Source organism: Procambarus clarkii, chromosome 31 (assembly GCF_040958095.1).
Source record: "Procambarus clarkii isolate CNS0578487 chromosome 31, FALCON_Pclarkii_2.0, whole genome shotgun sequence".
NCBI classification, from domain to species: domain Eukaryota; kingdom Metazoa; phylum Arthropoda; class Malacostraca; order Decapoda; family Cambaridae; genus Procambarus; species Procambarus clarkii.
In genome coordinates, this window is record NC_091180.1 from 28082151 (window position 1) to 28096377 (window position 14227).

General features: G+C 42.4%; 2 long non-coding RNA genes across 2 annotated transcripts; both read left to right on the top strand.

Annotated features, from left to right (window-relative positions):
- Window positions 1-1415: 1415 nt before the first annotated feature.
- On the top strand, window positions 1416-6581 carry LOC123758822 (uncharacterized). Its single transcript, XR_006772942.2, has 3 exons — window positions 1416-1555; window positions 2719-2876; window positions 6268-6581. It is a non-coding gene; the product is annotated as an uncharacterized lncRNA (long non-coding RNA).
- A 3975-nt stretch (window positions 6582-10556) lies between these two features.
- Window positions 10557-13606, top strand: LOC138370335 (uncharacterized). The gene is made up of 3 exons (XR_011230098.1): window positions 10557-10697; window positions 12257-12441; window positions 13319-13606. It is a non-coding gene; the product is annotated as an uncharacterized lncRNA (long non-coding RNA).
- Window positions 13607-14227: the final 621 nt, after the last annotated feature.

Consider the following 14227-nt stretch of genomic DNA (forward strand, 5'->3'; position numbering starts at 1 on the left):
AAAACTTCTTGATTATATTAATTATAAATTCCCAATTAACAGAGAAGAAAAAAATAGATGTTAGAAGCAATAAAAAAGGCCTAATTTTACCTAATAATACTTACCCATGACGAGAATATAAGGATGTTCTTAACCCATGACGAGAATATGAGATGTTTTTAACCCATGATGAGATTGGTTCTTAACCCATGATGAGAATGGTTCTTAACCCATGATGAGGATGGTTCTTAACCCATGATGAGGATGGTTCTTAACCCATGATGAGGATGGTTCTTAACCCATGATGAGAATGGTTCTTAACCCATGATGAGAATGGTTCTTAACCCATGATGAGGATGGTTCTTAACCCATGATGAGGATGGTTCTTAACCCATGATGAGAATGGTTCTTAACCCATGATGAGAATGGTTCTTAACCCATGATGAGGATGGTTCTTAACCCATGATGAGAATGGTTCTTAACCCATGATGAGAATGGTTCTTAACCCATGATGAGAATGGTTCTTAACCCATGATGAGGATGGTTCTTAACCCATGATGAGAATGGTTCTTAACCCATGATGAGGATGGTTCTTAACCCATAATGAGGATGGTTCTTAACCCATGATGAGGATGGTTCTTAACCCATGATGAGGATGGTTCTTAACCCATAATGAGGATGGTTCTTAACCCATGATGAGGATGGTTCTTAACCCATGATGAGGATGGTTCTTAACCCATGATGAGGATGGTTCTTAACCCATGATGAGGATGGTTCTTAACCCATGATGAGAATGGTTCTTAACCCATGATGAGGATGGTTCTTAACCCATGATGAGGATGGTTCTTAACCCATGATGAGAATGGTTCTTAACCCATGATGAGGATGGTTCTTAACCCATGATGAGGATGGTTCTTAACCCATGATGAGGATGGTTCTTAACCCATGATGAGAATGGTTCTTAACCCATGATGAGGATGCACGTTGACCACTGAAAGCCCAGCCCGTCCTCTCAAATTATCACAAGTCACAAAAAAAGATGTACTAAAATGTTGATCCTAACCTAACCTGATCCACGTATAGAAAACGTGGATCAAACGTTTTTGATCTATCAAAACACAGTCACAGAGCTCAACTCGTAGCAACCATAATAAAGTAAACACGAAGCAGCAGCAAAGGATCAGAATAATATGATTATTCCCCAAGATAATAGATGGATTCCCCACCTCCAGAATAGTATCCCAAGTCTTAGACAGTCAGATCCAAAATGATTCCACACTCGGCACCCGAAGTACACTATACGGCTTCCATCACCACATTTCCCATAACTATTCTCTATGAAACTAACCCTAAGACCATACAGAAATGAGCATAGAACTCACTGTTGCGCGCTGCAGTGGACGAGTTTAATTATTTCCTCCCCTTGTGTGTGTGTGGCTGTATTGAGCACCTGGCAACTATGATGGCGGCACCATAGAAGAGGCGCCTGGCTTCATATACCGGAGCATCGTACCAACAAGCATCACTTGACAGAGAGAAGTCAGCTGAAGCCATCATGAAGTTTCTCAGAGTCTTGGTTAGTATTAATGTTTTCTGTTGTGACCGTGACGTTATTCTAATACTTGTGCTGGTTGGGAAGTTTAGTTAGTTTAGTTCATTTATTATGCACCCCATACCCATCTTGTGGGCGGTAGTGGAAAGGGTTACAGAGGCACATAATGGGTTCAGAGACTGAGCCCCACAATTTATTTAGCTAAGCAAGTTACAATCTTGATGAGCTAGTTACAAAATTCAATATAAGTCGTCACATCATCAATGGGTTCGAGATCGACCACGGGTGCAGTTTCTAAATTAAGCAACTGACATATGTGGAGAGCTAGTGTCAAAATTGATATGTTTGTCCTGCACACAGCCCCACATCCAGTGGGCAGCGGTGGATAGGTTACAATGACTTAATTACTACCTACAGTTTGCAAACGGGATAATTGGCTAAAATTTCTGGTAGCAGTTGAAGTGTTATTATTAATGTTGATAGTGCGGCTCCTGGTGCTGGTATTTATAAGGTGGTGGTCAGAAAAGCTGAATCTTAAGTCTATAGGCGTTAACCCAGCTCCTTTCTGGCGCAGTAAACAGATCGTATTTACGTAGATGAACTATTGCTATGTGTAAGTTAAGATTATCGAAGTTACCCCCACCACCCCCTTGGATAACTACTGTCCTTCAGCGGGATGTCACCCCACATCAGTTATCAATTGTTAAGTGAACAGCTGTATAAGGTGAGAGGAAACGTGTTAGACCTGCCGCGGGATCTTATAATATTTGGAGCTCAACCCGTCCTATCGAATAGTATATAGCATCTTAACGTGTGAATCTCCAACTTCTCGCAAAATTGACGGACTGTCCCGTCAATTTTGGGTCCTCGGTTAGTTTAATTTCGGCTAATTTAATACATCATTTTTGTAACGTGACAACTCGAGAAGACGGGCTGTAGTTCCAGCGTTACTAGCTATACTTTTCCTAATCGGTAAACAGCTATACCAGTTTAATTCGCAATGAAGTATATTGTGCAAAAGGACTTTACTAAGAATGTTTTTACCTTAGGTATATTTAACTACAATATTTTATCTGTACATAAGAGTCACCTTTGAAATGTCATCGGAAAACAGACGACTCAAAGTTGCTATGGTCAGCAGCGTTGACTGACATTCACAAGTTTGACCTCTGCCTCTCTTTCCCCAGATGCTGGTGGCCGTGGTGATGGCCGCGGTGTGTGGGGCCATGGCCGACCCTGAACCTGAGCCCGAGCCTGAGCCTGAGGCAAGCCACGGCTTTGGCGGTAGAGGTGGATACGGTGGATACGGCGGTGGATTCGGCGGCGGTAGATTCGGCGGCGGCGGGTAAGTTAACACACGGGTGAAACTAATTCCAGCAGAACATTATTTATTCATACAAAAGAAGGAAAGCGTTTATTCCTGAACATTTGTTTGTTACTAAGTACTCACCTAGTTGTACTCATTACTAAGTACTCACCTAGTTGTACTCATTACTAAGTACTCACCTAGTTGTACTCATTACTAAGTACTCACCTATTTGTACTCATTACTAAGTACTCACCTAGTTGTACTCATTACTAAGTACTCACCTAGTTGTACTCATTACTAAGTACTCACCTATTTGTACTCATTACTAAGTACTCACCTAGTTGTACTCATTACTAAGTACTCACCTAGTTGTACTCATTACTAAGTACTCACCTATTTGTACTCATTACTAAGTACTCACCTAGTTGTACTCATTACTAAGTACTCACCTAGTTGTACTCATTACTAAGTACTCACCTATTTGTACTCATTACTAAATACTCACCTAGTTGTACTCATTACTAAGTACTCACCAAGTTGTGCCTGCGGCGGTCGAGCTCTGGCTCTTTGGTCCCGCCTCTCAACTGTCAATCAACTGGTGTACAGATTCCTGAGCCTACGGGGCTCTATCATATCTACATTTGAAACTGTGTATGGAGTCAGCCTCCACCACATCTCTGCCTAATGCATTCCAGCTGTTAACTACTCGACACTGAAAAAGTTCTTTCTAACGTCTCTGTGGCTCATTTGGGCAATCAGTTTCCACCTGTGTCCCCTTGTTCGCGTACCACCCGTGTTAAACAGTTTATCCTTATCTACCTTGTCAATTCCTTTGAGGATTTTGTAGGTAGTGATCATGTCTCCCCTTACTCTTCTGTCTTCCAGAGTCGTGAGGTGCATTTCCCGCAGCCTTTCCTCGTAACTCATGCCTCTTAGTTCTGGGACTAGTCTAGTGGCATACCTCTGAACTTTTTCCAGCTTCTTGTGCTTGACAAGGTACGGGCCGCATACTCTAGGATTGGTCTTACATATGTAGTATACAAGGTTCTGAATGATTCCTTACACAGGTTCCTGATGTTAGCCAGCCTTGCATACGCCGCCGATGTTATTATTTTTATGTGGGCTTCAGGAGACAGGTTTTGTGTAATATCAACTCCCAGATCTTTCTGTCCGTTTCATGAAGGACTTCTTCTCCCATTAGGTACCTTGTGTCTGGCCTCCTGTTTCCACTGTCTAGTTTCATTACCTTACATTTACTAAACTTTAAGCCATTTGTTGAACTTTAGTAGCCATTTGTTGGACCATTCATTCAGTTTGTCTAGTTCATCTTGCAGCTGCATACTGTCTTCCTCTGTCTTAATCCTCCTCATACTCTTTGCATCATCAGCAAACAATGAGAGGAACGATTCTATATCCTCTGGGAGATCATTTACATATATCAAAAACAGTATAGGTCCAAGGACCGAACCCTGCGGGATTCCACTGGTGACGCCTCGCCAATCTGAGACCTCACCCTTCACGGTGACTCGCTGTCTTCTGTTGCTTAGGTACTCCCTTATCCAGTGAAGTACCTTCCCTTCCACTCCCGCCTGCATCTCCAGCTTGTTCACTAGTCTCTTATGTGGTACTGTGTCAAAGGCTTTCTGGCAATCCAAAAATATGCAGTCTGCCCACCCCTCTCTTTCTTGCCTGATTTGTGTTGCCTGGTCATAGAATTCAATTAATCCTGTTAGGCATGATTTGTCATCCCTGAACCCATGCTGATGTTGTGTTACAAAGTTCTTTCGCTCCAGATGTTCCACTGGTTTTCTTTCGCACAATCTTCTCCATCAGATTGCATGGTATGCAAGTTAGGGACACTGGCCTGTAGTTCAGTGCCTCCTGTCTATCACCCTTCTCGTATATTGGGACTACATTTGGCCATCTTCCAAATTCTTAGTAGTTCCCCTGTTACCAGTGATTTGTTGTACACCATGAATAGCGGCAAGCAAGTGTTGTATGAAGGACGTTACCCAAGGGAATATACTTATATTTATTTATTCTAACTAACTCCACATATATGGGGTAATACAGTCAAGATCAGTCACTAACGTCCAATTTTCACTGAGATCGCAACACGTTCAACTAAATTCATGTTCATTCTAAAGTATTGGTGACTTAATCGAACCGTAAAATTTAAATGGGGCCTAACAAGTACAAGATAAAGCTGCATAATATTGAATGTCTTATTGTTAACGTTTCTAGATATGATTCTCTCTCTTGCTTATTCGCCTGATTTTCAACATTCATACAAAGATTTTCTGGCTGAAGATCACAATTACTCATGACTCCCAGAGCCCCTCCGCATACAGATTTAGCAATTTCAATATTGCCCAAATTGTATTTGGTAACTGTTATCATTACCAAGACTCAGAATCCTACATTTGCCGTATTAAACTGTTTATACCAGTCTTTCGTCCTGACGTAGTTTGGTATCGATTTTCAATTACCTTCAGAATTGATTTCCTGTCCAATTTTTGTATCATTTGCAAATTTGTTAATATTGCTGTTTAATCCTCTCTCTCTCTCTCTCTCTCTCTCTCTCTCTCTCTCTCTCTCTCTCTCTCTCTCTCTCTCTCTCTCTCTCTCTCTCTCTCTATATATATATATATATATATATATATGTCGTACCTAGTAGCCAGAACGCACTTCTCAGCCTACTATGCAAGGCCCGATTTGCCTAATAAGCCAAGTTTTCATGAATTAATTGTTTTTCGACTACCTAACCTACCTAACCTAACCTAACATAACTTTTTCTGCTACCTAACCTAACCTAACCTATAAAGATAGGTTAGGTTAGGTTAGGTAGGGTTGGTTAGGTTCGGTCATATATCTACGTTAATTTTAACTCCAATAAAAAAAAATTGACCTCATACATAATGAAATGGGTAGCTTTATCATTTCATAAGAAAAAAATTTGAGAAAATATATTAATTCAGGAAAACTTGGCTTATTAGGCAAATCGGGCCTTGCATAGTAGGCTCAGAAGTGCGTTCTGGCTATTAGGTACGACATATATATATATATATATATATATATATATATATATATATATATATATATATATATATATATATATATATATACAGTATAAGGTAAACAACAGAGATCCCAGAACGAAACCCTGTAACACTCCTTCTACAAGAGACTCCCACTTGGATATAACTAATTATGCTCCTTTTCTTCATATAACCCTCCACAATACATACTTCTCTACTTTGCCAATGTATCTTTGTGAGGCTCATTATCAAAGGCTTTCTGGTCAAGAGATATCATATAGCATTCTTTACCACTTCAACTGCTTTAAATATGTTGGAAATGAATGAGAGTAAGTTTAGTCTTGGTAAGGGTTTGGCAACAGTGACTAATGTATGATTCCCGATTGTAGTTTCGGCCGCGGCGGCTACGGCTACGGCAGGTAGAGGCGCCACACTAGAGGGCGACTGGACGACCAAGTGAACGACACCCGCCCGTGAGAACGACCACTGTCAACCACCCACGCCATTCCTCAACATCAACGTTTAGGCATCTACAACACCTGATGAACGTAGTATCCAGATATGCCTTCTAAATAAATTTATTATACATATGTAAAGTAAATTAAATACAAATATTACTTTTTTTGTAAACTGTAATTATCATGTTTATTGTAAAATTTTATTTAACTAAAAAATAAATGTTGAATGTTATGAAGATTTAAAATTATTGTGCTAATTTTACCTCGGTGATACTTAACTCAGGATGAGAACACATGCTTACTACAGAATACCAAGACACACACACATCATTGTAAACAACCTACATGAGACCAATCTTATATATGCAGCTTCACTATGGAGCCCCAACCTCAAAAAACACACAAGAAAACTTGAGAAGATTCAAGTTTTCTTCAAGATCTTCAAGGTTCTTCAAGGTTTGCAACGAGGATCGTACCAGAATCATATAGAGTGAGGTACGAAGAATGAAAGAAATGAACCTTGAGTTGCTGGAAAAATAAGAGTAAGAGAGGAAACATGTAAAATATTTAGAAGAATTGACAAGGTGGAAAAAAGAGGAAATGTTTACAATGAATACCAACAGAGCATGAGTGGAAGCTTGGGAAACAGATGAACCATAGAGATATCAGACATTATTTTAAGAGTAGTGGTAAAACATGGAACGAACGAAGATGGCAAGTTGTAGAAGCCAGCTTAATGTTAACAGTAACTATGCTGGAAAGCTTAGGGCGAGTCATTGCAATTACCTGTATTTACACCTTGGAGTCGCAGCAGTCAGGGCAGACAACTCACAATTGATTGGACCCGTGTTCGATTCCCGGACAGGTCAGGACATTTGAATACGTTTCATAACATGTGATGTCTCACAACTGGAAATGGGTCAGTCGTTGCCCAAGCGTCGTAGAGGGACCTCGATAAGCCTACCATGCTTCCTGTCCCTGACAATGGGAACCTGATAAGAACCTGTTTGTGTTGATCTTCACAGACCACGTGTGGCCCTACACCAGTGTCTCACAGACCACGTGTGGCCATACACCAGTGCCTCACAGACCACGTGTGGCCATACACCAGTGCCTCACAGACCACGTGTGGCCATACACCAGTGTCTCACAGACCACGTGTGGTCATACACCAGTGTCTCACAGACCACGTGTGGCCATACACCAGTGTCTCACAGACCACGTGTGGTCATACACCAGTGTCTCACAGACCACGTGTGGCCATACACCAGTGTCTCACAGACCACGTGTGGCCATACACCAGTGCCTCACAGACCACGTGTGGTCATACACCAGTGCCTCACAGACCACGTGTGGCCATACACCAGTGTCTCACAGACCACGTGTGGTCATACACCAGTGCCTCACAGACCACGTGTGGCCATACACCAGTGTCTCACAGACCACGTGTGGTCATACACCAGTGTCTCACAGACCACGTGTGGCCATACACCAGTGTCTCACAGACCACGTGTGGCCATACACCAGTGCCTCACAGACCACGTGTGGCCATACACCAGTGCCTCACAGACCACGTGTGGTCATACACCAGTGCCTCACAGACCACGTGTGGTCATACACCAGTGCCTCACAGACCACGTGTGGCCATACGCCAGTGTCTCACAGACCACGTGTGGCCATACACCAGTGGTTATCTTCAGATGATTTCGTGTCTTAGCGTCCCTGCGGCCCGGTCCTCGACCAGGCCTCCTTTTTGTTACCCCCCCCCCCCCAGGAAGCAGCCCGTAGCAGCTGTCTAACTCCCAGGTACCTATTTACTGCTAGGTAACAGGGGCATCAGGGTGAAAGAAACTCTCCACATTTGTTTCTTCCTCTACCGGGGATAGAACCCGGAACCTCATGTCTACAAATCCGAAGAGCTGTCCACTCAGCTGTCAGGCCCTAGAGCATGCAGCCTCTTGCTGTCTGGGTTCGAATTCTTCTGGGGTGAGGAGTTTTCTGTTGCATATTGGCTTGGGGACCATTCAAGTTTGTTCGCGCGCACACACACAGACACAGATACTAGGTAACAACTAGGTAAGTACACATACACATCACACACACACACACACACACACACACACACACACACACACACACACACACACACACACACACACACACATTATATATATATATATATATATATATATATATATATATATATATATATATATATATATATATATATATATATATATATGTCGTACCTAGTAGCCAGAACGCACTTCTCAGCCTACTATGCAAGGCCCGATTTGCCTAATAAGCCAAGTTTTCATGAATTAATTGTTTTTCGACTACCTAACCTACCTAACCTAACCTAACCTAACTTTTTCGGCTACCTAACCAAACCTAACCTATGAAGATAGGTTAGGTTAGGTTAGGTAGGGTTGGTTAGGTTCGGTCATATATCTACGTTAATTTTAACTCCAATAAAAAAAAATTGACCTCATACATAATGAAATGGGTAGCTTTATCATTTCATAAGAAAAAATTAGAAAAAATATATTAATTCAGGAAAACTTGGCTTATTAGGCAAATCGGACCTTGAATAGTAGGCCAAAAAGTGAGTTCTGGCTACTAGGTACGACATATATATACATATATGTCGTACCTAGTAGCCAGAACTCACTTCTCAGCCTACTATTCAAGGCCCGATTTGCCTAATAAGCCAAGTTTTCCTGAATTAATATATTTACTATAATTTTTTTCTTATGACATGATAAAGCAACCCTTTTCTCTATGTATGAGGTCAATTTTTTTTTATTGGAGTTAAAAGTAACGTAGATATATGACCGAACCTAACCAACCCTACCTAACCTAACCTAACCTATATTTATAGGTACGGTTAGGTTAGGTAGCCAAAAAAAGCTAGGTTAGGTTAGGTTAGGTTGGTTAGGTAGACGAAAAAACATTAATTCATGAAAACTTGGCTTATTAGGCAAATCGGGCCTTGAATAGTAGGCTGAGAAGTGCGTTCTGGCTATTAGGTACGACATATATATATATATATATATATATCTATATATATATATATATATATATATATATATATATATATATATATATATATATATATATATATATATATATATATATATATATACAAGAGTGGCTATTTTTCTCTTTGGAGATTTTGAAATGGCCACCCCTAGCTCCGCCTTGATCCAAAAGGCGTTTAATTGAAGGCAGTTATTTATTTGATAACAATATAACAATACAAAAATTCGTGCAGTTTATGAGTGAAATCTATTTTTCTGAAGCTGCGACTTCTCATATAACTGACGGAAGACAGTGAGCGTGTTTGACTCATTTAGTTCACAAATACTGATTCTAGCTGGGCCCAGATATTTTGAACCTAACTGACGAAGGCAAACTTGGATTCACGAAATAAATGAGAGAGGTTTATATTTCTGTTGCTGCTCCTGTTTATGTTGCTAAGTTTGTTTCCTTTACTGCTCATATTTCTGTTGTTGCTCTTATTACTGTTTCTATTCCTGCTTGTTTCTGTTGAGACTTACATTTATATTGACGCTCCTCTTTCTGTTGCTGTTGTTCCTGAGCTTCCTCTTGAGGTTATCTTGAGTTGATTTAGGGGCTTTGTTTTTAGTGTCCCCGCGGCCCGGTCCTCGACCAGGCCTCCACCTCCAGGAAGCAGCCCGTGACAGCTGACTAACACCCAGGTACCTATTTACTGCTATGTAACAGGGGCATAGGGTGAAAGAAACTCTACCCATTGTTTCTCGCTGGCGCCCGGGATCGAACCCGGGACCACAGGATCACAAGTCCAAGTGTGCTGTCCGCTCGGCCGACCAGCTTAGTTGCATTTGTGTAAATAAATTTATCTACCTGTGTCTCCCACAAAAAGACGCTCACAGTTGCCTATAAAAAGAGTAAACAGAAAGTTTGAAACACAGGAAATAACACGAGCCAGAATAATACAGATATTCCAACAATAACAGAGGGATTCCCTCCCCCCACACACCCCACGAATACCTTCCCAAATCTTCGGCACCTTTCAAATTATTCCATACTCGTCACCTGAGGATATCGCGTATATTATTAACGTCCTTATCATCACATTTCTCATAACTCTTGCTTTCTCAGAATAGAATTCATTGTTCCGCGCCGCACAGGTAGAGTTCAAATGAATTTCCTCCCCGTGTCCGAGTGGTTGTACTGAGCACCTGGCAACCATAATGACGACACTCTAGGAGGGTGTCTAGGCTTATATACCGGAGAAGCGCGCTGAGAGGCACCACTTGGGGACCTAGAGAGTTCAGTTGCTGCAGTCAGTCACCATGAACTATCTCAGAATCTTGGTTTGTAGTAATAATTTGGTTGTGCTTCTGAATCTAGTGCTGGTGATGGTACTAATGCTGCTCCTTGTAGACCCACTAATGCTGCTCCTTGTAGACCCACTAATGCTGCTCCTTGTAGACCCACTAGTGCTGCTCCTTATAGACCCACTAATGCTGCTCCTGTAGACCCCCTAGTGCTGCTCCTTATAGACCCACTAATGCTGCTCCTGTAGACCCCCTAGTGCTGCTTCTTGTAGACCCACTAATGCTGCTCCTTGTAGACCCACTAATGCTGCTCCTTGTAGACCCACTAATGCTGCTCCTTGTAGACCCACTAATGCTGCTCCTTGTAGACCCACTAATGCTGCTACTTGTAGACCCACTAATACTGCTCCTTGTAGACCCACTAATGCTGCTCCTTGTAGACCCACTAGTGCTGCTTCTTGTAGACCCACTAATACTGCTCCTTGTAGACCCACTAATGCTGCTTCTTGTAGACCCACTAATACTGCTCCTTGTAGACCCACTAATGCTGCTTCTTGTAGACCCACTAATGCTGCTACTTGTAGACCCACTAATACTGCTCCTTGTAGACCCACTAGTGCTGCTTCTTGTAGACCCACTAATACTGCTCCTTGTAGACCCACTAATGCTGCTTCTTGTAGACCCACTAATGCTGCTACTTGTAGACCCACTAATACTGCTCCTTGTAGACCCACTAGTGCTGCTCCTTGTAGACCCACTAATGCTGCTCCTTGTAGACCCACTAATGCTGCTTCTTGTAGACCCACTAATGCTGCTCCTTGTAGACCCACTAATGCTGCTTCTTGTAGACCCACTAATGCTGCTCCTTGTAGACCCACTAGTGCTGCTCCTTGTAGACCCACTAATGCTGCTCCTTGTAGACCCACTAATGCTGCTACTTGTAGACCCACTAATACTGCTCCTTGTAGACCCACTAATGCTGCTCCTTGTAGACCCACTAATACTGCTCCTTGTAGACCCACTAATGCTGCTCCTTGTAGACCCACTAATACTGCTCCTTGTAGACCCACTAATGCTGCTACTTGTAGACCCACTAATACTGCTCCTTGTAGACCCACTAGTGCTGCTTCTTGTAGACCCACTAATGCTGCTCCTTGTAGACCCACTAATGCTGCTTCTTGTAGACCCACTAATGCTGCTTCTTGTAGACCCACTAATGCTGCTCCTTGTAGACCCACTAATGCTGCTCCTTGTAGACCCACTAATGCTGCTCCTTGTAGACCCACTAGTGCTGCTTCTTGTAGACCCACTAATGCTGCTCCTTGTAGACCCACTAATGCTGCTCCTTGTAGACCCACTAATGCTGCTCCTTGTAGACCCACTAGTGCTGCTCCTTGTAGACCCACTAATGCTGCTCCTTGTAGACCCACTAATGCTGCTCCTTGTAGACCCACTAGTGCTGCTACTAATGCAGCTGATGGTACTAGAACAACTCCTGGTACTAGTGTGCTTCTCCTGTTTCTGGTATTAGCTGCTATGGTCAGCAACGATGAGTTAAGTCACAAGTTTGACCTCGTTATCTCTTTCTTCCCCAGATATTGGTGGTGGTGTTGATGGCCGCAGTGTGCGGGACCATGGCCGACCCTGAGCCTTTCCCACGACGTGGAGGAGGTGGTCGTGGAGGGGGTAGTCGTGGAGGTGGTGGTCGTGGCGGTGGTGGTCGTGGCGGTGGTGGTCGTGGCGGTGGAGGACGTGGTGGTGGTGGGGGTCGTGGCGGCGGGTAAGTTGACTCTCAATAGAGCATCATTTGTGCATGTGTTTATTGTTTATTAATCAACAATTTCTTGTGCCTAAACCTTGTATGGCGCAAACATAACCAAAATTAAATATCCCGAAACATACTGTTGCTCTGAGGAACAGTATATGTTGGTATAAGCCGCCTATGTCTAGCTTTATGTACAAGAAACCGCGAATTTGAGGTGAAAACAGAAGGGGTTATCTTCTTAAGATCTTATCTTGAGATGATTTCGTGACTTAGCATCCCTGCGGCCCGCTCCTCGACCAGGCCTTCTTTTTGTTGACCAGACCACACACTAGAAAGTGAAGGGACGACGACGTTTCGGTCCGTCCTGGACCATTCTCAAGTCGACAACCGACTTGGGAATGACAATCGACTTGAGAATGGTCCAGGACGGACCGAAACGTCGTCGTCCCTTCACTTTCTAGTGTGTGGTCTGGTCAACATACTTCAGCCACGTTATTGTGACTCATCGCCTGCAGGCCTTCTTTTTGTTACACACACATAGGAAGCAGCCCGTAGCAGCTGTCTAACTCCCAGGTACCTATTAATTGCTAGGTGAATAGGTGCATCAGGGTGAAAGAAACTCTGCCCATTTGTTTTTGCCTCCACCAGGGATCGAACCCGGAACCTCAGTACTACGAATCCCGAGCGCTGTCAGGCCCTAACAGGGGGTTCAGTCATTTCTTGACAATATATGTTGTGCACTGGTTTCAATACTGTAGCTCTAATGTGACTTTTATTCTACAATGAGTTTTTTGTTAAATGACGTCATTATAATACATCAGTAGATATAATGCGTCAACACTTACACTTGAAAGTGTAGCCACACTGACTAATGTTTACATCCCAACTACAGCCGTGGGTAGAGGAGCACTCGAGGGTTGGCTGATGGCGGTGCAGTCATGGCGGCATGGTGGCGGCCATGGCAGCATGACGGCGGCCATGGCGGTGGTTATGGCGGCCACCGCGGCCATGGCGGTGGTTATGGCGGCCATGGCTGTGGCCACCTCAAGCCGTCCACTGATGCCACTCATTACAACGTTGAAACATCTACAAAACCCCAGTCTTACCTGTTAATCGACATAGCACGAAAATATGTATGTTAAATACGCATAAACCAGATATTAAACTATATTAATTGGAATGTTTATTACTAAATCCTAATGGACTGAAAGCAAATAAATGTTGAATGTTATCAATTTGTGAATGTAAGTTTTTGAATACAGTACTCATTAGGCTCATTTGACTTCAATAATACTTAAAGTAACCTTAGACTGCTCAACAGAAGAGGATTTTTTGAAAACTTATTAAATAAAACGTATGTGACTCATGTTGAGTTGGAAATATTAAGAAAAAATGTGAGAAAATTATTATTTTTTATTATTATATTATTTTTTTTTGTGCCTTTTTTTTGATAGTGACTTTGATAGTGCCAGGACAGCTCCTTAATATATATTATATATATATATATATATATATATATATATATATATATATATATATATATATATATATATATATATATGTCCTGGGGACCATTCAGGCTTGTTCGCATTTGTGTTCCTCACGTGTGCCCCAAAGAATGAGGTGATTTGGTAAAATGCTATGCCCAAGATTACTATCCGAGTGCCGGCGGTGGGGTGGTTCAAATAGCCTCGGCTATCACCTCATTATGTCCGGTCGTGATGGTCAAGTGGATTAAGGCGTCTTGTACATACCAGTTGCGTTGCTCCTGGGAGTATGGGTTCGAGTCACTTCTGGGGTG